This window comes from Acomys minous (genome assembly GCF_964271855.1).
Source record: "Acomys minous genome assembly, chromosome: 5".
Lineage (NCBI taxonomy): Eukaryota > Metazoa > Chordata > Mammalia > Rodentia > Muridae > Acomys > Acomys minous.
In genome coordinates, this window is record NC_140494.1 from 83,172,364 (window position 1) to 83,196,911 (window position 24,548).

Here is a 24,548-nt window from a genome sequence, read left to right on the forward strand (position 1 = left end):
GCAGATAATATATGTGAAACCCACCAGCAAACATCTAACAATAGCCGTACGCATACCAATTAACATTTGTAGTTTTATCAAGAGTTGTGCTAGGACCTTTACATATATAAGCTCACGTGTTACCATAGCCACTCTACACACTAGATAGCATTACCCACGCTGGAACACCCACACTCAGGCAGCACTAGGAATCAGTCTAGTACTGCCCAGCCTGGAAATGGACTGAGACTTGAGGGAGCTGAGTTTGCCCAGAAAGCTCGACCTCCTATGGCTGCTGTTGCTCCCTAACGTGGCGAGAGGACATGCGCCCATCCAGCGCGATGCAGGAGCCACTAGGTCCGTATGTAAATGACTGTTTCACATGTACGTATTATGACTTAATTTTTAAAAGCCAAAATTAAAATAATCTTAAAAATCAACATGACAATTATCTGACACCTTTGAAGTCGGCTTGGCACAGGGCACAATGGTACACACTTAGAATACTAGCACTTAAAGAGCCAAGGCAAGAAGGCTGTAAGTTAGAACCTCAACTACATAGAGACAACCTTTCTTAAGAAACAAACAAACAAAGTTTAAAACAGCTTAGCTATTGAATCTACTTTTTTTTTTCTTTTCCTTTTTTTACGGACAATACCTCACACACTGGGATACAGGGCCTGGTCTTGAACTCACCATGCAGCTGAGGATGACTCTGAACTTCTGATCCTTCCACTTCTAGCTCACAGCTACTGGGACTGCAGATGTGCCCCACCAGGCCTGCTTTGTGTGGTGCTGGGGATAGACTCAGGGCTTTGTGTATGCCAGACAAGCACTCTACCGTGGGGCGACATCCCCAGGCCCGTGTGCGTGACTCAACTGCTCCCAGGGCCGCAAGCTAGATACACACTCTACCCCTAATCTACACCCCCCAGGTTCTGAATCTTTTAAAACTACTAATCTCGATTTATTATAAACATAAATCAACTATGTCTGGAAAGAACGTAAGCAGCTGAACTCTTTGTTATATACTAAAATGGTACTTTCAATATATGGTTTAAAATAAAAAAAAACATTACAAATAATCTTACCTCTTCTATTTCATTTACTGTAGGTACTGGAAGTTTATTTCAGGTCTGGCTTATTCTTTAATTCTTTCAGCAAATTATTAGGAAGTCCTATTCCTGTGGTAGGCATGAGCAGAGCAGGGAAGGACACAGAAAATATCCTGTTCTGTAAAGATCTAGAAGTCCTATGGGGAAATATAATCATAACAAAAGAACTGAGATATTACTTCATAAGTGCTACAGAGGGAAAAATCAAGCAGGTGGGGAGAGTCCTGCACACGCACACATAGGAAGCACAAACTGCAAACTGAGTTGGGACGAGATGGCAATACAAAAAGAAAACTAGCACTGCCCGTTTCATCTTCTATGAAGAGATTGGAACAAGAATTGACAGTTATTAAAAAAAACAAAAACAAAAAAACTGAGAGCACTGGCTGCTCTTCTTGAGGACCTGGGTTTAATTCCCAGCACCCAAATAACAAGCTCGCCCTATGAAGACACCAGACATAAAAGTGGTACACATACATGCAGACGAAACATTCATTCATATAAAATAAGAATAATTTTAAATTTGTTTAAAGCCTAAAAAAAAAAAAAAAAGTCAGGCACAGTGGTGCACGCCTTTAATCCCAGCATTTGGGGAAGGCAGAGCAAACAAACCAAAATCCAGTGGGAAGATAGTTCAGTCAGTAAAGTGCTTAACGTGCAAGAATGACAACCTGGGTTCTGTCATCACCACCCACATATAACTTTAGGCATGTAATCCCAAGTTTGGGGAGGCAAAGAAAGGGAAGATCACTGGCTAGTCTCATCAAACTACAAAGTACTGGGTTCAGCAAGAAAGCCTGTCTCAAAAAATAAGGCAGGAGAGGGCGACAGCAATGGCTGAGCAATTAAGAGCAGTTCAGTTCCCAGACGCCACATTCAGCCCCTCACACCACTTGTGAACTCTAGCTCCTGAGAATCTAATGCCTCTTTTGGCCTCCAAGTGTACCCACACTCACGTGGTACACAAAAAGACAATAAATAACAATAAAAATAAATCTCTAAAAAAAATAATAAGGTAAAATAAGAGTGACTGCAGAAGACACCTAACATTTACCTCTGGCATCTACACACACACACACACACACACACACACACACACTCAGCACATTTCAAGTACTAAGGTCTTGGTTGAAAATAGAATTATAAATAAATGCCCTTTCGCTGGGCGTGGTGGCGCACGCCTTTAATCCCAGCACTCGGGAGGCAGAGGCAGGCGGATCACTGTGAGTTCGAGGCCAGCAGCGAGTTCAGGACAGGCAAGGCTACACAGAGAAACCCTGTCTCGAAAAACCAAATAAATAAATAAATAAATAAATAAATAAATGCCCTTTCTTCTTCATGCTGGCACAGGGTGAAGGTCAGGTCAAAATCTGCCAGGCTCTTTAATATGTCACATCTTTTGAAAACAGAGCACCAGACTTTTTTTTTTTTTTTTTTGGTTCTTTGAGACAAGGTTTCTCTGTGTAGCCTTGCCTGTCCTGGACTAACTTTGTAGACCAGGCTGGCCTCGAACTCACAGCGATCCGCCTGCCTCTGCCTCCCGAGTGCTGGGATTAAAGGCGTGCGCCACCACCGCCCGGCTCAGATTTTTTTTTTAACGTGTCAATTTTCTTTATCTTTTTCTTCTCTTTATCTACCCCCGCTCAAGACTTGGTTGGCCTTGAACTCACAATCCTGCCTCTACCTTTGATGTGCCATCAAAGTCCTCTTCATGATGAGGACAGAACCTAGGACTTTGAGCACACTAGGCAAGTGCTCACCCACTACAGCAATATGCTGCTCAGCCAGAGTGGTTGACTTTTTTGTTTTCAAACATGCTTTCATTTCTTCAACAAATTTCCTTTGTTTTTCTTTTATTGTTAAGTTGCAATATATACTTTAAAGATTGGCTCTTTAATCAAACAGAAACAAACACCTATGAAAGCCAGGTATGATGGGGGAGGCTTTGTAATCCCAACACTTTCTTTTCTTTTTTTTTAAGATTTATTTATTTATTATTTATACAGTGTTCTGCCTGCATGTACACCTGCACACCAGAAGAGGACACCAGATGGTTATGAGCCACCATGTGGTTGCTGGGAGTTGAACTCAGGACCTTTGGAACAGCAGATGGTGCTCTTAACCTCTGAGCCACCTCTCCAGCCCAATCCCAACACTTTCAAGATGAAAGAAAGAAGATTTCAAAGCCAGCCTGTGCTAAATAGCAATAGTTAATTTTTTCAAGCACCAGACCTGTAATCCCAGCTACTGGGGAGGGTCAAGCAAAAAGATAAGAACGAAAGTTCAAAGCCAGTTTGGGCTACAGAATGAGTTCAAGCCCACTCAAAAAGTAAAAAAGGGCTAACATCCAGCTCGATGTTAGAGCACTTGCCTAGCAAGTATATGCCACACCCTAGGTTCAGTTCCAGTACCCAACACCCTCTCTCTCTCTCTCTCTCTCTCTCTCTCTCACACACACACACACACACACACACACACACACACACACACACACATAAATAAATAAGGGCCACTGAGATGGCTGGATAGGCAACGGTTCCTATTGCTAAGTCTGATGATTTGATTCCTAACTATTCCCAGGGTCCATGTGGCAGAATGAGAGAAGTGACTGCTGAAAGTTGTCCTCTGATCCCCACATGCATACTGAGGCATATGTTCTCTCCCCACAAATAATGATAATATTTCATAAATCCAACAGAATACCAGTGTAACTAGTGCTCTACACAGTGACATTTCAATGAACTCTGAAAGTCCCATAGCTCACTAACCACCAACCAAATTCACCCACACCAAATCCCTATGCAGCTGACTCTATCGCTGCTGAATCCCAAATGCTGGGCTAACTAACGTCCCAAAAGCCACATTTAGACTCGAAGGACGGATAGAGCTCACTATTCCTAGAATCTTGTCCTTCTGTTCCCCCATGCTGAGGATGGGGATAAAAATGGAGCAGTGATCCGTACAGTAAGAAGGATACCCAGTAAAATCACATGCATCACATGGTTATCTGTGGGTGACTGCAACGCAAAGCAGATGTCACTTCAAAGGCCAACAGCAGCGTTGTTTACTTTTCAACCAACTTTGGGGCTCATGTATGCTAGCCAAGTACTATCCTCCAACCATGCTGGTATCTTCTGTCTTACTCCGTAGCCCAAGCTGGTCTCAAACTCACAGCAATTCTCCTATCATGGCTTTCCAATCGGGCATTTCATTTTGTTTTTGTTTGGCTAGAGTTTCTTATTTGTTGCTGTTTTGGGGGTTTTGTTTTGTTTTGTTTTAAATCTGTGAAATGGCTCACTGGATAAACATGGATGCCATCAAGTCTAACAACCTGACTTTGGTTTCCAGATCAAACTGTCCTTTGGCCTCAATATATATGCCATGGCATGCCTCACTATACCCACACAAAATAAATAAATGGAAAAATGTGAATTGTATAAGTCTTTTTTACTTGTGTATATAGTTGTACTCACTTGAGCAGGCATACGTGGAAGCCAGAAACTCATGTTTGGTGTCTTCCTCTATGGCTCTTATTTTTTGAGACACTCTCTCTTAGTGAACTTGGGGATTTCTGTTTAGACTAGACTGGATCCCTACAGAGTTCAGCCTATCTCCGCACCCCTCTAGTACTGGGGTTACAGGTCCACACCCACCACACCCAGCCACATTCTCCTGCAATGAATACTGCTGCTCCATTCCTTCATCCCAGTCCAAGACCCAGTCCATAAAATCACACTCTCTATATGTAGGGTGCCACCCACCTACATCAGCCTGTTCTAGGTACTTCTTCCAGGCATGCGCAGAGGCTCCTCTCCGACAATTCTAGGTCCTATTAGTGGAAAGTCAGTATAAACCATCACAGGTAGCCTCAAGGAGAGAGACGGCAGAGAGGACCCAGCTGGAGGAAGGTCACTGGGGACTGCCTTGTCCCTTCCTATGTCTTTGTTCTTGGTTTTGGGTTTTTGTTTTTGTTTTTGTTTTTTTTTCCCTATTCTGGCTGCCAAGAGGTACACAACCTCCTTCACCACATGCTTTTGCATCTTGATGCTCAGCGTCACCTAAGGCCTAAAGCCATGGGGCAGAGATCACAGACTGAGACTTCTGAGAAAAAAAAAAAAAGACAGTAAATTCATCTTTCACAGAGAGTAGTGTTGCACATTTCTCTTAGGTTTCTGTCACTGAAAAACACAGGAATTTTTCCTGAGAGTCTGGTGGAATATACATGCAAAAGTCTTAGAGGGATTTAATTGGTATCAATAGGTCACTATCAGCGGCAGCAGTGAAGAGAACTTGAGGCACAGACCATCTTTATCATACTAGTGCATCTGCTGACCCAGCTGAGATACTGCAGCATCAAGAGAAAAAACGAAGTTTCACATTTACAATATTACAAGTGTTGGGGAGACGGCTTAGTAGTTAAGAGCACCGGCTGCTCTCCAGAGGATTAGGGTAGGCAGTACCCATATAGTGGCTAAGTACTGCCTCTGTAACTCCAAGATTTGGGGATCAAATGCCCTCTTCTGGTTTCCATGGGCACCATGTATATGGTGCACAGACACACAGAAAAGCAAAACACCTGTACACATTAAATAAATAAAGATTTTTGTTGTTAATTTACTATGCAACTAGCTGGGGATGTTCTGCTTGGATAGAATGCACAAAACCCTGAATTACATACACTTCCAGCACCACATAAAGCAGGCATGTCGCACAAGCCTCTAACCCTAGCACTCCTGAGGTAGGGGAAGGAGGATCTGAAGTTCAAGGCCATCCTCAGCTACATAATGAGTTCAAAACCAGTCTGGGCTATATGAGACACCATCTTTTAAAAAAGAAAAAATACAAGTTGTATATGGAGGCTGAGGAGCAAAGACTGACTTTGAAGCCATCAAGAGGAAAATAGTGAGATTCTGTCATACAAAAACAAAATAGGCTAGAGGTAGAGCTCATCGGCAGAAGCTTGCCTAGCACTCCTGAGGCAGAAAGCTTCATGTTCAACACTACCAAAAACAAAACACACACACACAAAAAAATAAAGTATACAATATCTACGCAACTCAGGGGACCAGAGAGGGCTCAGAGGCTAACAGTATTTGCTATTCCTCAGGAGGCTCAGGTTGATCCCTAGCACCCACATGGCATCTCACAACGATATGTAATTACAATCCCAATGGGGCAAAAAGACATACCTGCAGGCAAAACACCCAGGCCAAATAAAATAAAATTTTAATTTTAAAAAATCTACACAAATGCATTTAGTGAAGAGTAAGAGTGTGAAAGGTGAGATGGAGGGATCTCTTTGGACTCAAATGAAAGGCACACTCTTAAGCTTCCACCACACCCTCAGTTTCCTAGACCAGGGAAGCATTATGACCACTGGTTGCTCAGGAAACAACCTTTGATCTAGTTGAAAACCCTCATTCTGGGGAGAGAACTAGAAGCAGGAAGCTCATTCTTCTAATAAACTTTCAGAAGCACTTGCTGCTGTCACTAGAGTCAAAACTGTACAAAACACAGGAACAATCTATTGTACAGCACAAGAGCCAACACCCCGCACAACAGAACTGCATGCTAGAAATGCAGTTGATGTTGTACACCAGGCTCTACAACACATCCAGTGGCGGGTGTAGGTATGACTGTGTGAGTGTGGCTGAATGCAAACGCATGTGTGCATGCTGAGGCCAGAGAATGAAAGAATGACCTTTGACCTGTATAGACACAAAATACACGCATACACACAGAATAAGTAAAAGTAAATTTTAAATTTTTTTCTTAAAAAAATAAATAAATAAAAATTTAAAAAGATCCCAGGGGCTGGAGAGATGGCTCAGAGGTTAAGAGCACTGACTGCTCATCCAGAGGTCCTGAGTTCAATTCCCAGCAACCACATGGTGGCTTACAGCCAACTACAATGAGATCTGGTGCCCTCTTCTGGCCTGCAGGCGTACATGTAGGCACAACACTATACATAATAAATAAAGAAATCTTTGGGGGCGGGGGAGATCGCTACCAGTCTAAGAATGTTGCTCAGTTGATAACATGCTTGGCTACCATTCATGAAGCCTTGGTTCCAGCCCCAGCACAGCAGCCATACTGGTAATGACACCTGGAATTCCAACACTTGGAAAGTGAAAAGAGGAAGTCATCCTTGACTAATGAGTGAGCGCTAGGCCAGCCTGGGATACATGACACCTTGCCTCCTAAAAACTTAACTTTCATATTCTGGATAAATCTTTCTATCACTTTCCCCAGTTATAGATTACTTAACAACAAATTAAAAGAAGGAATTACTGGGCTTATAATATGGCTCAATGGGTAAGACCGACACCCTGAACTAATCCCTGAACCCACAGCAGAAGGAGAAGACCAATAGTGGCATGCATATGCCCACTCACACACACGTATCACAGAGGGGCACGGACACACACACACAAACAGCTTTGGAGGGGCTGGAGTTTGAGACAGAGTCTCACTATGTTGCCTTGGCTGGCATGGTACTCAATATGTGGACCAGGTTGGCTTCAAATTCACAGATGTGCCTGCCTGTCTCCCGTCCCAAGTGCTGGGATTAAAGACCATCATGCCTGACATAAATTAATAACTTTTGAAGAATGACTTGCTCAGTTTCCAAGGGATCAGCGCAGGGGTACTCAATGCATGTGCTTGGGCAGAGCATCACTGTAGCATGAGCATCTGGCAGACATGGTTTAAAACAGACTTGTATAAGGGTGCGCATTGTTTACCTCCACTCCAAAGGTTCTTTACAAGTGTCAAGCAGGAAGCAGAGCAACATAGCAACAAGAAGCTAAGACACAACCCCCCAAAATATGACCAATGGCCTTCCTTCAGTCAGGCCCCATCATGTTCCAATAGTTTATCAAATTATTCACTGAGTTAACCCTCATAATCTAATCCTTTCTCAAACCACTGTCACAGAAATGCCCAGAGCTGTGCTCATCAATAGACTGGACATCTCTCAATCCAATGAAGTTGACAGTCTTCCTTCAACTTTTCCTATATACAGCAGTTCATGAGGGATTGATGTTTCGTTTTATTTCCCTTAATACAACATGCACCATGCTCGTCCATGTTGCAAATGACAGAATAGTCCTCACTTTAAACCAGTCTACAGTCACTTTTAAGAATTTCAGTTTTAGAGTCGGGCATGGTGGCGCATCCCTTTAATCCCAGCACTCCGGAGGCAAAGGCAGGTGGATCGCTGTGAGTTCGAGGCCAGCCTGGTCTACAAAGCAAGTCCAGGATAGCCAAGGCTACAAAGAGAAACCCTGACTTGAAAAAAAAAAGAATTCCAGTTTCCTATGAGACCAAGGCAAGAAAGCACTCTGCAGCAACTCAGGCTATACTGTAAGCTTCTCCAGCACTTAGCTTAAATGACCATGTAGACCAAGAAAAATAGGAGGCTGTTAACAACCCCTGACAAAGGCCATGAGGAGACTCAATGTACAGCTTTTAGGTAACATGAACCAAATCTGTGATACTTTCTGGGTGAAGTTATTCTCAAAAGGAGGACATTTTGGCCTTGAACAACTAAACAACAAAGGCTGAACAAGTACAAGATATCAATATATATCAAATGGCTAGAATTTCCTAAAATTAATGAGTCACTTGATCCACTAAACCTATATGTTTGGGTCCACACCAACAATCTGCCATCAAATAAGAATAGTACAGGAAGCACTGCACTCAAGTTGAGTGTGGTAGTAGCGTACACCTGTAATCCCAGCACTCAGGAGGCCCAAGAATCTTTGCCAGCCTGACAATTATACCAAGACCGTGTGGCAGAAAGAAGACACTGAATGGGCTAATGATGTGATTCACTGGGTAGCATGGTTAGCTAGCAAACATGAAACTGTGTGGTCTGGCCGGGCGCAGTGGTGCACACCTGTAATCCCAGCACTCAGGGAGGCAAAGGCAGGCAGACCTCTGTGAGTTCAAGGCCAGCCTGGTCTACAAAGTAAGTCCAGGACAGCCAAGGCTACATAGAGAAACCTTGTCTCAAAACAAAACAACAAAAAAACAAAAACAAAAACCTTTGTGTGCTATCTCTAGCACTACATAAAACCAGGAGTAGGAGCAGATACGCCTGTAGGCTAAATCCTGTGAAGGTAGCCATCAGGGGCTCCAGGTCATTCCCAGTGCTGGAGGCTGGCCTAGACTACATGAACCCAATCGTCCCACAAAAGGGAAGGTAAATTACAAGAACTTCTAGTGAGAACTTGTGATAGACTTCGTCAACACTGGTTTCAGTTGCAATGTTCCCCAACTTAGGACAGACCCACTTCACAAGTGAGCCTGTAGGGCTAGAGAGATGGCTCAGTAGATATGAGCATTGTCTGCTCTTCCAGAGGTCCTGAGTTCAATTCCCAGCAACCACATGGTGGCTCATGAATGAGCCTGCATGACACATTAGCACTAGCCCTCCCCCCCCCCCCCCGGAGGAGAGCAAAGAGATGAATTTCTATGGTCCCACTGAATTCTGAAGATTTCTACTTATTGAAAATTGTCCCAGTGCTAAGGGCTGAGGAGTAGGCAAAGCATTTGCCTTGCAAGCATGAAGACCTCAGTTCAAATCCCCAGAAAGCAAGCAAATCCAGAAGCAGCAGCAGCGTGGATGTTTGTAATCCAGGGAGCCTACAGAGAGGTGGGAAGTTGAGAGAGAAGCAGCCCAGAAATGCCAGGAAGCTTGGTGACATAAAGGACAGACTCTGCCTTCCAACAAGTTAGAAGGCCAGGGCTCACATCTGAGGGTGCCCTGATTCTACACTCATATAAACACACTCATACACCTCATATACACACATATATCATACACACACAGAGAGATTTTTTTAAAAGAATAAAATGCATAGTTAAAAACATCTCAAAAACAAAACCAAAAAACCAGCCAGGCTCAATGGCACACACCTCTGTAATCCCAGCACTCACAGAGGCAAGAGAGAGACAGGACGATATCTATGAGTTCAAGGCCAGCCTGGTCTACAAATCAAGTCCAGGACAGCCAAGGCTACACAGAGAAACCTTGTCTTAAAAGGAACTTTAAAAAAAAACAAAAAACAAAACAATCAGTACAGAACCTCAAAAAGTGTGTTTGCTGTTTGCCTTGCCAGGACGCCTGCACACTGACGCATGAGGAGCTAGCAATCTTCTGTCTGGACAATCAAGGGCGTACAAAAACAAGATTGGTGACAAGGACAACCGTATGAAGTTACTATGGACATGGGGACACACACTTGGAAGCCTAAGGAATTCCAGGTCAGCCTGGACAACACAGTAGGACTGTGCTGTCCCCTTTCTCTCATATACACACATCCTGGACTGGACTGTGAAAGGACACAGGTATCAAGGTATTTGCGACCTGTCTGAATCCCAAAGGTGATCTAGAACTAAGATCGCTGGCCAGAGATGCACTCAGTACAGAGTGCTCCCCTCGCAACCTCAAGGCTTTGGTCCACCCTTAGCACAGGGTAAAAGGGCGTGAGGTGTTTGCATGCAGTCCTCCTCAGACTAGCCCTTCACGCCCTGAAGGAGTAGCTTGCTCCTGGAACGCTTAGTGATCACTGACACACACAGGAGGGCTGGAATTACTCCATGGGTAACAGCCAGACATGTCCTCTGCCAGAGGGAACCAAGGGGCCAAGCAGCTTGACAACGTCCTTATCACCTTCTGTATATTCCACTGGTGGGATCCCAGGGCGCTAACTGGCCATACTGACAAAGCTGAAAGAGCTCTGGACCAGGAAGATGGATCAGTGACCTCTTAAAGCTGTCCTCTGACCTCCTCCCTGCATACAAAAATAAACAAAACCTAATTTTTAAAAATTAGGAGTTCTTAATACTAAGCCAATCAGGACACGCATATATTGCTAACTGAGCAGGTTATGGGGGAAACAATTTCAAAACCGACCGGCACCATCCCTGAGATCCCTGTGTGTCCACACTCTGTAACAAAAAAGCAAGGTGTTCTCCTGTGCACAAGATGGAAGCAAATGCCTTTCCTACCAGGAGAATCTTCAAGTTCCAAACTGGGGGGGAAAAAATACAAAAACAAATGTGGGTCAATGGAATAGGCGCACTATGGTAAAACAGTGGAATTTTTTTTTGCAGTGAACAAAAACGTCAAAGGTAGGACAAGAATACAGACAGATAGGATTTTGAAAGAAAAAGTCAAACACTAAAGAATGAATGTCTATTCCAAATGCAGAAATTCAGAGCTTATGAAGAATAAAGTGAAGGTCGCCTTCTGCTGCCTACCAAGTCAAGTGGCTTAAAAAGACACACATGGGGACTAAAGAGACAACTCAGTCATTAAGAATCCACATTGTAGCCAGGCGAGGTGGCACACACCTTTAATCCCAGCACTTGGGAGGCAGAGGCTGGTGGATCACTGTGAGTTCGAGGCCAGCCTGCTCTACAGAGTGAGTGCAGGACAGCCAAGGCTATGCAGAGAACTCTGTCTCAAAAAAACAAACAAAAAAAGAATGTGCCTTGCTCTTGGAGAGGATCTGAATTCAGTTCCCTGCACTGGTAGCTCACAATTGCTTGTCACTCAGCTTCAGAGGTTCTGAACTCCACATATATACATATGGTTTGCATATATATATCCATGTTCACATGTAGGACACTGTATCCGTCAGCATTTTCTAGAGGAACAGAACTTATGGAATTTATTAGAGTGGCTTACAGGCTGTGGTCCAGCTACTCCAACAATAGCTGTCTACCAATGGAAAGTCCAGGAATCCAGAAGTTGCTCAGTCCACAAAGCTGGAAATCTCAGCTGGTCTTCAATATAGGCCAGAATCATGAAGAAGTAGGCTCTAATGCCAATAAAGAAATGGACTTGCTGGAGCTAGAGAGATGGCTCAGCAGTTAAAGAGTTCTTCCAGAGGTCCTGAGTTCAATTCCCAGCAACCACATGGTGGCTCACAACCATCTATAATGTGATTTGATGCCCTCTTCTGGACTGCAGGTGTACATGCAGGCAGAGCACTGTATACATAATAATAAATAACTTTTTTTTTTAAAGAAAAAGAAAAAAGAAATGAACTTGCTAGCAAAAGTGAGGACAAGCAGGCAAAAACAGAGCTTCCTTCTTCCATGTCCTTTCTATAGGCTGTAACAGAAGGTATGGCCACTCCAAAAATATCTGGATTAAAGATGCTATCTTCCCTCAAAAAAGCCAGATTAAAAGTGGGTCTTTCAGGAGGCAGGCAGAACACTGCATACATAATAAATAAATAATAAATAAATAAAATCTCTAAAAATATATAAATAAAAATAAAAGTGGGTCTTTCTACTTCAAGTAATTTAATTAAGAAAAAGTCCCTCGAGGCTGAAGAGATGGCTCAGAGATTTAGAGCACTGGCTGCTCTTCCAGAGGTCCTGAGTTCAGTTCCCAGCAACCACATGGTCATGTCCTCTTTTGGTGTGCAGGTGCACATATAGACATAACACTGTATACATAATAAATAAATAAATCTTAGAGAAAAAAGAAGTAGTCCCTCACAGGTATACCCATCAGCTTGGATTTTAGTCAATTCCAAATGCAGTCAAGTCGACAAACAAGAACTGCCATCACAGAAACATATGCTAGATGCAGGTACATATGTCAATAAAGAGGCCAGAATTTGATTATCAAAAGCCTTCCTCAATTGCTCTCCATCTTATTGAGAGCTTGCAGATTCAGCTAATCTAACTAGCCAGCTTACTGAACAGATCTTTATCTCTGCCTCCTAAGTGCTAAAATTACAGACTGGCTGCCACACCCACCCAACATTTACGTGGGTTCTAGGGAGCCAAACTCCATTCTCCAGAACCCAGAAAAGGCTTTAACCACTGACCCATCTCCTTAGCCCAAAATTCTGCAGTATAGTACATAGTAGATGTTCCCTGGGGTCCCAGGTGCCCTAGAGATCCCAAATAATGCAGATGTTTAAATTCCCTATGTAAAAAGTACATAATATTTGTGTATTACTTATATACTTCTTTTTCTTTTTTTCTTTTTTTTTTTTGGTTTTTCGAGACAGGGTTTCTCTGTGTTAGCCATACCTGTCCTGAACTTGCTTTGTAGACCACGCTGGCCTTGAACTCAAAGCAATCTGCCTGCCTCTGCCTCCCAAGTGCTAGGATTACAGGCGTGCACCACCACGCCCAGCACTTATGTACTTCTTGATATGATACCGTCACCAGATTACTCACAATATCAAATACAGGTCTGAGAACGTAGTTCAGTTAACAAGAGTAACTGCCTACCATACACCATATATGAGGCCCTGGTTCAATCCCTGGTACTGGCACATGCCTGTAATCCCAGCACTTAGGAGGTATAGCTAAAAGATCAGGAGTTCAAGATTATCCCTGAGCCAGATGGTAGTGTCCCATGCCCTTAATCCCAGCACTCAGGAGGGAGACAGATAGAGCTCTGAGTTTAAAACCAGCCTGGTCCACAGAGCGAGTTCCAGGGCAGCCAAGGCTATACAGAGAAAGTGTGTCACAAATACATACATACATACATTACATACATACACACACATGTATGTACATACGTACATACATACATACCCCTAGATGGTGAGCTTAAGGCAAGGCTAGGCAACATGGGGCTCTGATTCAAAAAGAAACAAAAAATCTTAATACAACAATATAAATATAGACATTATGTGGTTGTTATGCTTTATTATTAATGAAATGATGGTACAAGCACTGAGGCAGGTAAACGCAGCATACAGCTGTAATACCAGCACTTAGAAGGCTGAGGATGGAGAAGTTTAAGTCCAAGACTAGCCTGGACTGCAGTGAATTCCAGGGCAACCTCAGCTACATAATGAGACTGTTTGCCTGCAACGCACCTGCACCACCACCACCTGGAAAGAAAAACCCAAATGGGTGTGGTAATGTATGCATGTAGGCCAGCAGGCAAGAAGAGAGAGGACAGTGAATTTGAGGCTATTCTGAGCTACAGAGCAAAACTCCCTCTTAAAAAAAAAAAAAAAAGAAAAAGAAATGCAACAACTACCCTCACAATACATGTCAGAACAATGTAAGACTTGTGAAAACCAAGCCTTTGGAAGGCTGAGTCGGAACTCTACATGGCGTGGTCTCTCCCACAGAACTTGAGTGGGAGAATAGATAAAACGCATGTGAAATTGGCTCCACATAAAGAATGCTTGCCTTCAGTTGCAGGAACCTAGATTTTAGACTCTAGGGACTGCATTCCTCAGGAGACACTGGAAGTGACACTGTCACCTGGTCATTTGAGCTTTGTCTAGAACCAAATACCTAATCAGAAGGCAATTGGCACTAACCTACGAACTAAAGCAACTGTTCCCAAGTACCAAAGAGAAAGTGGGATATAGGGATATATGCAGGACAAAAAGTAAGTTTGGAGGATCATATACTTCCGTGATGAATAAAGTTTACAGAAAGTGACAACAATAAAACAAAGGAGCTGCAGAGATGGCTCTGTGGATAAGAATGTGCACTTGCAGAGAATCAGAGTACCATTCCCAGCACCAGTGATGGCAGCTCACAACTGCCTCTAACTCCAACCCCAGAAAGATCCAACTCTTCTGGCCTTTGGAGACACACACACACACACACACACACACACACACACACACACACCTATACAAAGGAGAATGGAAGGAGAGAAAATGGAAGTCACTCTGAGAATGAAAGGTGTTCTAGCAAATACACAGGCCAGAACACTGTTCTTGCTGAAGGAAAATAAACAATACCTGAAAAAGCAACCACCACCACCACCCGTGGGGGCGGGGAGGGGAACCAAGTAAAAAAGCCAGGAGTGGTGTATACATCTAGTCCTAACAACTGGGAATCTGAGGCAGATGCATAGGGAACTCAAGGCCAGCCTAGGCTACAGTGTGAGGCTAACCTAAGCTACATAAAAGGAGCTGCAGTCATTTCCCACTGAACTGCAACTGTGTCCAAGCATTCAATCTCCTCTTTCTCTTTTTACACTGGAGAGTCAACTTATGTTTTAATTCTCCTTTTGAAACAGTCCCATTATACAGCCCACATTGACTCACAATCCTAAAACTACCAGGTTCAGCTTCTAAGTCAGCCCCCACCACCCTTCCCAGTATTAGGAATGGAACCTAAGGCCTCACATAGGCTCCCACTCAGATAGCCAACCCCCTTTTTACCTATTTTGAAACAAGGACTCACTAAGTTGACCAGGCTGGTCCTGAAGTCACTTTATAACCCTTAATGGCCTTGTCTTACCCTGACATCCCAATAGCTAGGATTACAGGTCCGACCCACCAGTCCTAGCTCTAGTTTAATCTTTGGGTAACAATACTATTCACTCAGAATGTGTCTAAATGTGAGGATGACTGAATATGGCTCGTGATGGTGATACCATGTCTACTGGGAACTATTTCTGCTCCCTTGGGGGAAGACTTATAACTTCCTTTGTATTTTCTTAGGCAGAATATAGATAGACTGTTTAATTGCTATTACAAATGTCAAAAACAAGTAAAAGAGTTGGGCAACCACATTGTGGACTGTTGCAGTATGCCTTAAGTTCTTCTTCAACACATGTTATGCAACACTAACTCTTTCCCCTTCCATCTTTGCTACTTGGCTACGTAGCTCAGGCTGGTCTTGAACCTGAGTTCTACCACCGCCATCTTCCAGGTGTTAGGATTACAGGCGTCCATCAACACAGAGTCACGTGACATTTTAAGCCAAGAAGTGTGTTAAAACTTGTAAGGCACTAATTAAGAAGGATACACATGTTCTCTCTTGCGTGTGCGCGCGCGCTCTCTCTCTCTCTCTCTTTTTTTTTTTTTTGTCTCTGTTTTTTTTTTTTTGAAACAAGGCTTCTGTGTAACCCTGGCTGTCCTGGAACTCATTCTGTAGGCCAGGCTGACCTCGAATTTCACAGAAATCCACCTGCCTCTGCCTCCCAAGTGCTGGAGTTAAAGGCGTGCGCCACCATTGCCTGGTCTCTCTTCGTTCTACTGAAGTCAGAGCCTATGACGGGGCAGGCACTCTTGTGTACAAGACAGAAATGCAGCCCAGCACCTGTTTAATACCCACAAGGCCCAAGGGGTAGGAAGAGGAGATGTCAAAGAAATACACCTTGATGTGGTATGTATCATTCATTTACCCCTCCAATTTACTGGAGATGAGTCTCCTGTCCCCACCACCTGTGTCCCAGGATTACAGACTACACACCATAGTCAAGTGCATGCAGAACTACAGATGCAATCTAGGACTTCCTACATACTAGACAAGCACCCCAACAACTGAACCATGCCTCCAGCCCCCACAGTGGCTTCTAATTGAATACAATTTTAGATAGTAGTGTGAATACTCTTAATAGTCACATTTAAATAATTGTTGTTTTTACTTTTATACTAATACTATGTCAGGACATTCAAATTTAAAATTTTGCAGATACTACTGATAGTTCAAATTTTACTTTCACCAAACTCTTGTCACCAGCATTATATGGACAACTTTACCAACTGTATGGTAACAACTTCTTATTCTTTGGGGTTTTGTTTGTTTGTTTGTTTGGTTGGTTGGGGTTTTTTGGTTTGTTTGTTTTTTTGTTTTTTTCTGAGATCAAGTCACATGTAGCTTACCTGGAACTCAGCATGTAGCTTAGGCTGGCCTAGAACTCAAGATCCTCCCACCTCTACCCCCCAAATACTGGGGTTACAGGCAAGCACCATTATGCCTGGCTTTCCTTTTTTTTTTTTTTGATATTGTCCAGGCATAAAGCATCCCTGTATATTTTCAGATACACCACACTGGCAGGGGAGCCTTCGGGTCGTTTACCCCTGGACTGGCTCCAACTCGTCTGGTATCTGTAAGCAGCCACACAGGACTGGTTCCTCCTGCTAAGTAGAAGGAGAACACTCCCCCAGGGAAACTGAGTCCTAGTTTGGGGTAGGGGAAACCCTAAGAGGTCTAAAAGCCACTCCAAGAGGTTTTTGACTGTTTTGGAACACAAACATTTCCTTACACAGGTGAATTTTCTAGCCTGTTTTGTTTCGGTGGTTATTTTATTTTATGTGTATTTGTGTTTCACCTGCATGTATGTCTGTCCATCACTTGTGTGCCTGGTGCCCGTGAAGGCCGGAAGAGGGCACTGAATTCCCTGGAACTGGAGTTACAGATGTTTGTGAGCTGCCATGTGGGTGCTAGAAACTGAACTAAGGTCCTCTACAAGAGCAGCCAGCGTTCGCTATTAACCACTGAGTCCATTTGTTTATTTAGATAGTGTCTTGCTCTATAGCCTTGAGTTACCTCAGACTTGCAGCAATCTTCCTGCCCGTCTCCACCACCCGCCGCTGGGATAAGAGTCTGTGTGCACCACCAGAGAAAATGAGTGAAATTACTGTCAAGCCCGGGATTAACTCTTGAGGCTCTCCTCTTGCACTGTACAAATATAATTAGTCACTGCTTACCACGCTCCCTTCCCTCCTACGCCCTGCTCTTTCAACATGGTCATTCCTGTACCCTGTCATTTAGTCTCAGCTTAGCTAGAACTCACTTCTCTTGGGAGTGAGTATGACCAAAATACATTACATGAATGTATTAAAATGTCCTAATATAAAAGCCATTATTTTGTACAGCGAACATATTCAAATAAAAGGTATGTGGAACAACAGTGCTGGGGGAGAAAGGAGGAGGAGGAAGAAGAGGAGGAAGAGGAGAAGGGACCGCCATAGCTATAACATCATACTCAGGCTCAGTGTGTAAAGGTATTTGTCACCAAGACCTAAAGATCTAAAGTTCCCCGAGTTCAAATCCCAGGACCTACATGATGAAAGAATGGATTCTCTGGCCTCCTCACACACAAATACATGCACTCATGTGGACAGAATAAAGTGCAGTCTAAGTAAAGAGACTGGGGACACATATCAGCGACAGAGCACATCTCATGTTCAAGGCCCTAGGTTCGACACCCCACCCAAGCCTGTGTGGGTCTGACTGTCATGTGCCCTCATATAACAAGAGGGTAATAACTCAGTGACTCAGTAGAGTGTATTAACCCTCAAAGCTCTGATCACTTTGCAATACATTTACTCTGTACTATAAGAACAGGCTTAGACTGGTTTTTCTTCACTCACTCCCCCACTCCCCCCCTTCACGGTAATACTGAGGATGAAACCCAGGGCCTCAAATATTCTAGACAAGAGCTATACCACTTCACTCAGAAATCCAAGAACCAATTAGTCTACAGAAAAAAAAATTTTAATGGAAGAAAATGCAAAAAATAAAATAAAATATACACAGAAATGAGGGGGGGGGGAATATATACCTCGTTTTAAAAAGTTAAGTGTAACAAACAACATGACCACTGAAGATTCAAAGATTCTAAAAGACATCTGAAAATTTCAATGTATGAACCTTTAAAAAAAAAAAAAGGATTGAAGAGATAAATGGCTTATCAATTAAGAGTACATGCTGCTCTTCCAGAACCTGGGAGCTGGCTCCCCACACCACACCCGGTGGTTCACAACCTCCTGTAACTGCAGCTCCAGGGGCCCTGTGGCCTTTTCTGACATCCCAGGGCTTTTTTTTTTTTTTTTAATTTAAAAAGTAAAATGTATTAAATAAACAACAACAAAAATGCCCTTAAGGAGGTCTGGGTTTATAACTCAGGGGTAGAGAGAGCTTACCCAACATGCACAAAGCCCAAGATTCAATTCCTACTATTACAAAAAACAAAAGAAACTTTGAAGAAATCTTAGATGCAAAAACACCAAAAACCTATTTTATAACAACAAAGACTTGATTTCACACAAAGAAGATAGCAGATAGCATTGTTGTTTTTAGTTATCTTGGTTGAAACATTACTATTATGGCCTTACTGGGTCAGTATCTTCATTTTTTTTTTTTTAGAAGATGCATTACCCATTATGTAAAAGTATCGCGCTATGTTAAAAAAAAAAAAAAAGTATCACGCCTAAAATTCTCAACTTATTCTCAAATAGCTCACCATAAAATCTACTTTATTTTTTTCTTGGAAAAAGCAAACAGTTCAGTCAGTACTAACCTAACAAAGCCTCCATTTTTTAAAGTCTGCAAGGAGGCACAGGCCTACAACGTTCAGACAATGGCTAACTATTTGGGGTAGGGGTGTAGCTCAGCAGGAGACGGCTTAGCATCGTGAGGCTCTGAGTTTTACCCCCAGCATCAAATGAGAGTAACTTGGGACCCTTACTTTTCAACACAAAGACCCGTATAGGGTCTCTGTACGTTTATATTTACAGACAGATAAATGCACCCTGCAGAAGTCTATAACAAAGTTACCTTTTTCTTTTTTTAATCAGAATACTGTATGTCTCGGGTAAGCAGATGTCCCACGAAAGCGAAAATTTCGGATAAAACATTCCTTTCCACACACACACACACACACACACACACACTCACACGAAAAAAGAAAAACAAGAGGAAAAGGCTGTCCTCACCCACCTTTCAGCCAAAGCGCCGCAGGAGCAAACAGAATCGCCCGGTCGGAGAATGGAAGATGCAGCTTCTCGATGTGATGCCAATGGCGGAAAAGTCTATTCTTTCTGAGGGAGGAGCAATCCCACAAAGGTTACTTTAGGAGGCTTTAGGAGAAAGGTGGATGCAAACAGCTCAGGGCTGATGCGCACTCGGGCCACGGCACCTGGTAGGGCTGCTGAGCCTGGGAGGACGCCGGGACCCGCAAGCAGAGCTCGGCCCGCCTGCCCTCAGAGGTTTACCGAGTCCTGTCCCTCCCCATGCCGACCCCGCATCCCCTCACCGAATCCTCACCGAGCTGAGCGGAGAGCCCTCGGACAAACACCGAGAAGGTCTCAGAGCTCAGAGAAAAGGGAGGGAGCGGGGGGGGGGGCATCTGGTGTGACGTCACTTCCGCTTCCGGCTCGAAGTTATCGGCCACGTTGGATCTCTCCAGGCTAGAGAGAAAAGCTTGTTTGTTCCCGCGTCCGGGCAGTTGCACCCCTTTTCGGGTGGGCTCGTAAGGGGAGTAGGGATTGGAAGTGAGCCAAAAAGGTCGAGGTCAGACGCTTGGCCTTGATGGGCCGGCGGCGCGGGGGCGGGGCGAGAGGCGGGACCAGGCCGGGGTGCGCCTCGGTTGATGGCGGACCGGTGGGGCGAGGATGGGGGTGGGGATACCCCGGTGTTGATGCTGCTGACAAAAGCTTTTCTCTCCCGCCTCTCCCTAACGCTCGCAGTGCCTTTAGCCATGTTGCATAATCTGCCAGCCCAGGAAAAATGATCCGTCTGGTCCACTGAGTCACAGCTGTCTCCAGACACCTTTTTGTCGACCTGTCTTTGTGTGCCTCTGGACACCATGCTAACACCTCAGTCGTTGATTCTGTTGTGTTGTCGAATAAAGCTACACCACCACCACCACCACCACTACCACCAAGGCTCAGTTGGTAGAGTCCTTGCCTCGCACGCACAAAGAGCCCTGGGTCCCATCTCCAGCACCGTACTGTCATCCCTGTACTTGCGAGATGGTTCAAGGCCTGCCTCAGCTACATAGCAAATTCAAGGCCAGCCTGGGATACATGAAACCCTGTCTCCAAAGTCATAATAAAATAAACTTTTTTTTTTTTTGTAAATTCTGAGTCTTTTGAATTTTCTTTGTTTTCCTTCGTTCAGTGTTGCTTGTAGGGGGAAGGCTAGAGTGTGTGTGTGTGTGTGTGTGTGTGTGTGTGTGTGTGTGTGTGTGTGTGTGTATGTGTTTTCCCCATTGAGTCAGGATCTTTTGTAGCCCAGGCTGGCCTCAAACTCCCTAGACCACCAAGGGTTAACCTTGAGCTTTTAAATCTCCTGCCACCTCCAAAAAAAGTGGGATAACAAGCATGCCCGCATTGGGGTTTATAGGGCATTTGGGTATTAGTTTATGTTAGGCAAGAGCTCTTACCAACAGAACTTATCCCTCATGCCAAGTGTAAAGGTTTCTATTCTTGGAATTTAGCAAATGTACCAGTTTTTCCTACTTTACAAAGTAATACTGATAACATGAGTCCTAAAGTTGTGTCATAAGACTTTTCTTCTCTGGGTATCACGATGAGTTTTCATTGGGTGGCATTCCGGGAGTTATTGTGAACACTGATTTACTGGCACTGGGTGTGTGTGTGTGTTTGTGTGTGTGTGTGTGTGTGTGTGTGTGTGTGTGTGTGTTCGAAACAGGGTTTCTCTGTGTAGCCTTGGCTGTCTTGAACTTGATTTGTAGATCATGCTGGCCTCAAACTCACAGAGATCTCCCTGCCTCTGCCTCCCAGAGTGCTAGGATCATAGGTGTTTTTTTTTTTCAAGAATTATTCTTGAGGACTGAGATACAGTTTGGTGCCAGAGCACTTTCCCTATCACACTCAAGCCTCTAGGTTCAGTCTCAGTCTCCAGTGCTGCACTTTAAAAAAAAAAAAAATTTTTTTTTTGGAGCCTGGTGGTGCTGGCACACACCTTTAATCCCAGCACTTGGGAGGCAGAGGCAGGCAGATCTCCCTGAGTTCGAGGCCAGCCTGATCTACAGAGTGAGCTACAGGACAGCCAAAGCTAACACAGACAAACCCTGTTTTGGAAAAAAAAAAAAAGCTTTTTGGAACATGAAGAGGACTCAGCCATTAAGGGCACTTGCTGTTCTTCAAAAGGACCAGCACTTACTTGATATGGCTCAAACCGCCAGTAACTCCAGAGGATTTGGTATCCGCGTCTGGTTCCTGCAGAAACTCACACTCACATACACATACATACATACATAATAAAATCTTTTAATTAAAAAAAACAAAGTTATCCACAGACACTCCTGCTACCTCAGCAAGCTCCAGACACAGACTGGATCAAGCCAGACTGGCATGCACAGTGAGTTCAAGACAGCCTGAACTACCGGACTGTATTTCTACACATACAAACTGGTTGTACTAATTTGTATCATCAGCATCTCAGAGCACAATACGTGCCACGTTCCTTGAATGAATAAATACATGAAAGGTGAAACATCGAGAAATCACCCAAAACTACTCTTTTGAATTCTGAGGTTGTGCCTAAGGGAAACTGTTCACTTGGAAACTGTTGTTAACTGGAGCTCTTGGAGGCTAGCCTAAACTACAGAGTGAATCCCAGTCTATGGAGACAAATAATAAGGTTGCATTTGTGTGTTACCGAATTCAGCTTACAAATATGTTGAATTGGTACCTATTTTGCTGTTCTGTTTCCTCTTTTCTGTATACAGTGACTGGTGGGTAGGAAGAAGTCTGTGTTTGTAAAGAGTACCGAGATCCTTGAAATCTTAGATAACATACTGAATTCCTAACATTTTTTCCTGATTGTTATTGTTGTTGTTGTGTGTGTGCATGTGTGTAACAGAAAGAGCAGGGATGTATATGGGAATATATAGAGGTCAGAGGACAACTTTCAGGACTCAGTTCTCTTGCCGTGGGCTTCAGGAATAGAAGGCAGCTTCTCTTTCACCGACAGAGCCAGCCTGCTGGCCCAAATGACTAGTTTTTAGAGGCAACTTAGCAACCTGGGTGTTTTCTATTTTTTGAAGTAATTCAGGGTAAAACTAAGCCAGACATGTTGGTACACACCTTTAATCCAGCATTCAGGAGGCAAACACAGGTGGATCTCTGAGTTCCAGGCCACCCAGGGATATACAGTAAGACCTTGTTTCAAAACAAAACAAAAAGCAAAACTACTGTTTCATATGTGGCTCCTTGCTTTTAATGTGTGTGTGTGTAAGAAAGGGAGAGAGAGGGAGACTGGTAATATAAGTCATGAACCTAGAAAGGGGACCATGAATTGGGGAATAAAAGATGTTTTAAAGAAATAGAAGTTGGGGGTGGGGGTGGGAATACTGGAGAGATGGCTCAGAGGTTAAGAGCACTGTCTTGCTCTTCCAGAGGTCCTGAGTTCAATTCCCAGCAACCACTTGGTGGCTCACAACCATCTATAATGTGATCTGATGCCCTCTTCTGGCCTGCAGAGGTACAAGAAGGCAGAGCATTGTATATATAATAAATAAATAAATCTAAAAAAAAAAAAAAGAAAGAAAGGAGTTGAGCTGGAGAGATGCTCTGTGGTTAAGAAGCCTTGTTGTTCTTCAAAGGACCCTGGTTCAATTCCCAGCACCCATATAATGGCCCACAATTATCTGTAACTCCAGGTCCAGGGTACCTGACACCTCTTTTGTCCTTCATGGCCATGAGACACAAATGTAATGCTCAGACATACATACAGGAAAACCATCCATACACATACAAAATTATATATATATATGAATATATGAATATATTATATATTAATAAATATATTATATATTAGAAGTAAAGACATTAAATTGGAAGCAGGGTAGAAGAGTGCATTTTGAGAAGGCAGGAACTGCAGAAATGACAATTAACCAAACAAGGTATGTATGAAAATAGCATAATGAAACCTTATTGCTTTGCTGACCAAAAAACATGTGAAATGGGCTAGAGAGATGGTTCAGCAGTTAAGAATATTTGTAGCTCTTCCTGAGGATATGAGTTTACACCCCAGTGTCCATGTCGGGCAGCTCACAGCCAACCAGGGATCTAACGCCCAATGCTGGCACCTGTGCCACCCACATAGTAGACACATACACATAAATAAGAAATAAATCTTTCAGGTGGGTTTGAGGCCAGCCTGGTCTACAGAACAAGTTCCAGGACAGCCAGGGCTACACAGAGAAACCCTGTCTCAAAACAAAACAAAGCAAACTTTAACAAAAGAATGGTACTATTGTAATTCATATTTATTTTCTGTTGTGTGTGGGCTTTCATTTCACTTGGTAGTGGGCTTGCTGCATCAAATGGTAATTATACATTAAGGATATATAAACGGGGACTAGAGAGATGGCTCAGAGCTTAGGAGCACTTTCTGCTCTTCCAGAGCAGCAATTCTGGGTTCAATTCCCAGCACCTACATAGCAGCTCACAACTGTCTACAACTCCAGTTCCAAGGAATCTGACACTCTTAAATAGACATACAGGCATATAAAAACACTAATGCACATAAAATAAAATAAATAAATCATAAGCAGAAAATAACAATGTATAAACAGTTTGCGGAGTTGCTACTATGCCTCTGGCTCTGACAGTCTTTCTGCCCATTCTTCTGAGATGATCCGTGGGCCTACAGAGGAGATGTCCCTTTAAGGCTCAGGACTTCACAGTCTTTTATCCTCTGCATCTTGAACAGCTGTGGGGCCTTTGGCAGGCCAGTCGTTTATTGTAGCTCTCAGCACGTAAGACTGATGATTACTGTTGATGACAGTGTCGTAGTATATTTCTGCCACTGGACTTTTTATGTTTGCCTATGGTTGTGTAGTAGGGCCATTGTCAACTCATTATAGGGTAGTCCCATTAAAGTGTTTTATGTATGTATATGTTTTAGGAACTTCTGCAGTAGGCTTTCATGTGACTCTTTTTTTTTTTT

The 24,548-nt window shown here is 43.5% G+C and overlaps 1 protein-coding gene and 1 long non-coding RNA gene across 3 annotated transcripts in view; one reads left to right on the forward strand and one right to left on the reverse strand.

Moving 5' to 3' along the window:
* Window positions 1–20,132, reverse strand: part of ZNF561 (zinc finger protein 561) — a 33,939-nt gene extending 13,807 nt beyond the window's left edge. Inside the window, exons 1-3 of one of the 2 annotated variants that reach the window (XM_084783194.1) lie at window positions 19,893–20,132; window positions 19,566–19,666; window positions 1,071–1,231 (exon numbers count right to left, since the gene is read on the reverse strand). The gene's annotated coding sequence lies outside the window, so the exon portion shown is untranslated. The remainder of the gene's footprint in view (window positions 1–1,070; window positions 1,232–19,565; window positions 19,667–19,892) is intronic. The other variant, XM_084783193.1, reaches the window with a different exon arrangement.
* Window positions 20,001–20,707, forward strand: LOC311598241. Its single transcript, XR_014779519.1, has 2 exons — window positions 20,001–20,089; window positions 20,315–20,707. It is a non-coding gene; the product is annotated as an uncharacterized lncRNA (long non-coding RNA).
* The last annotated feature ends 3,841 nt before the right edge of the window (window positions 20,708–24,548 follow it).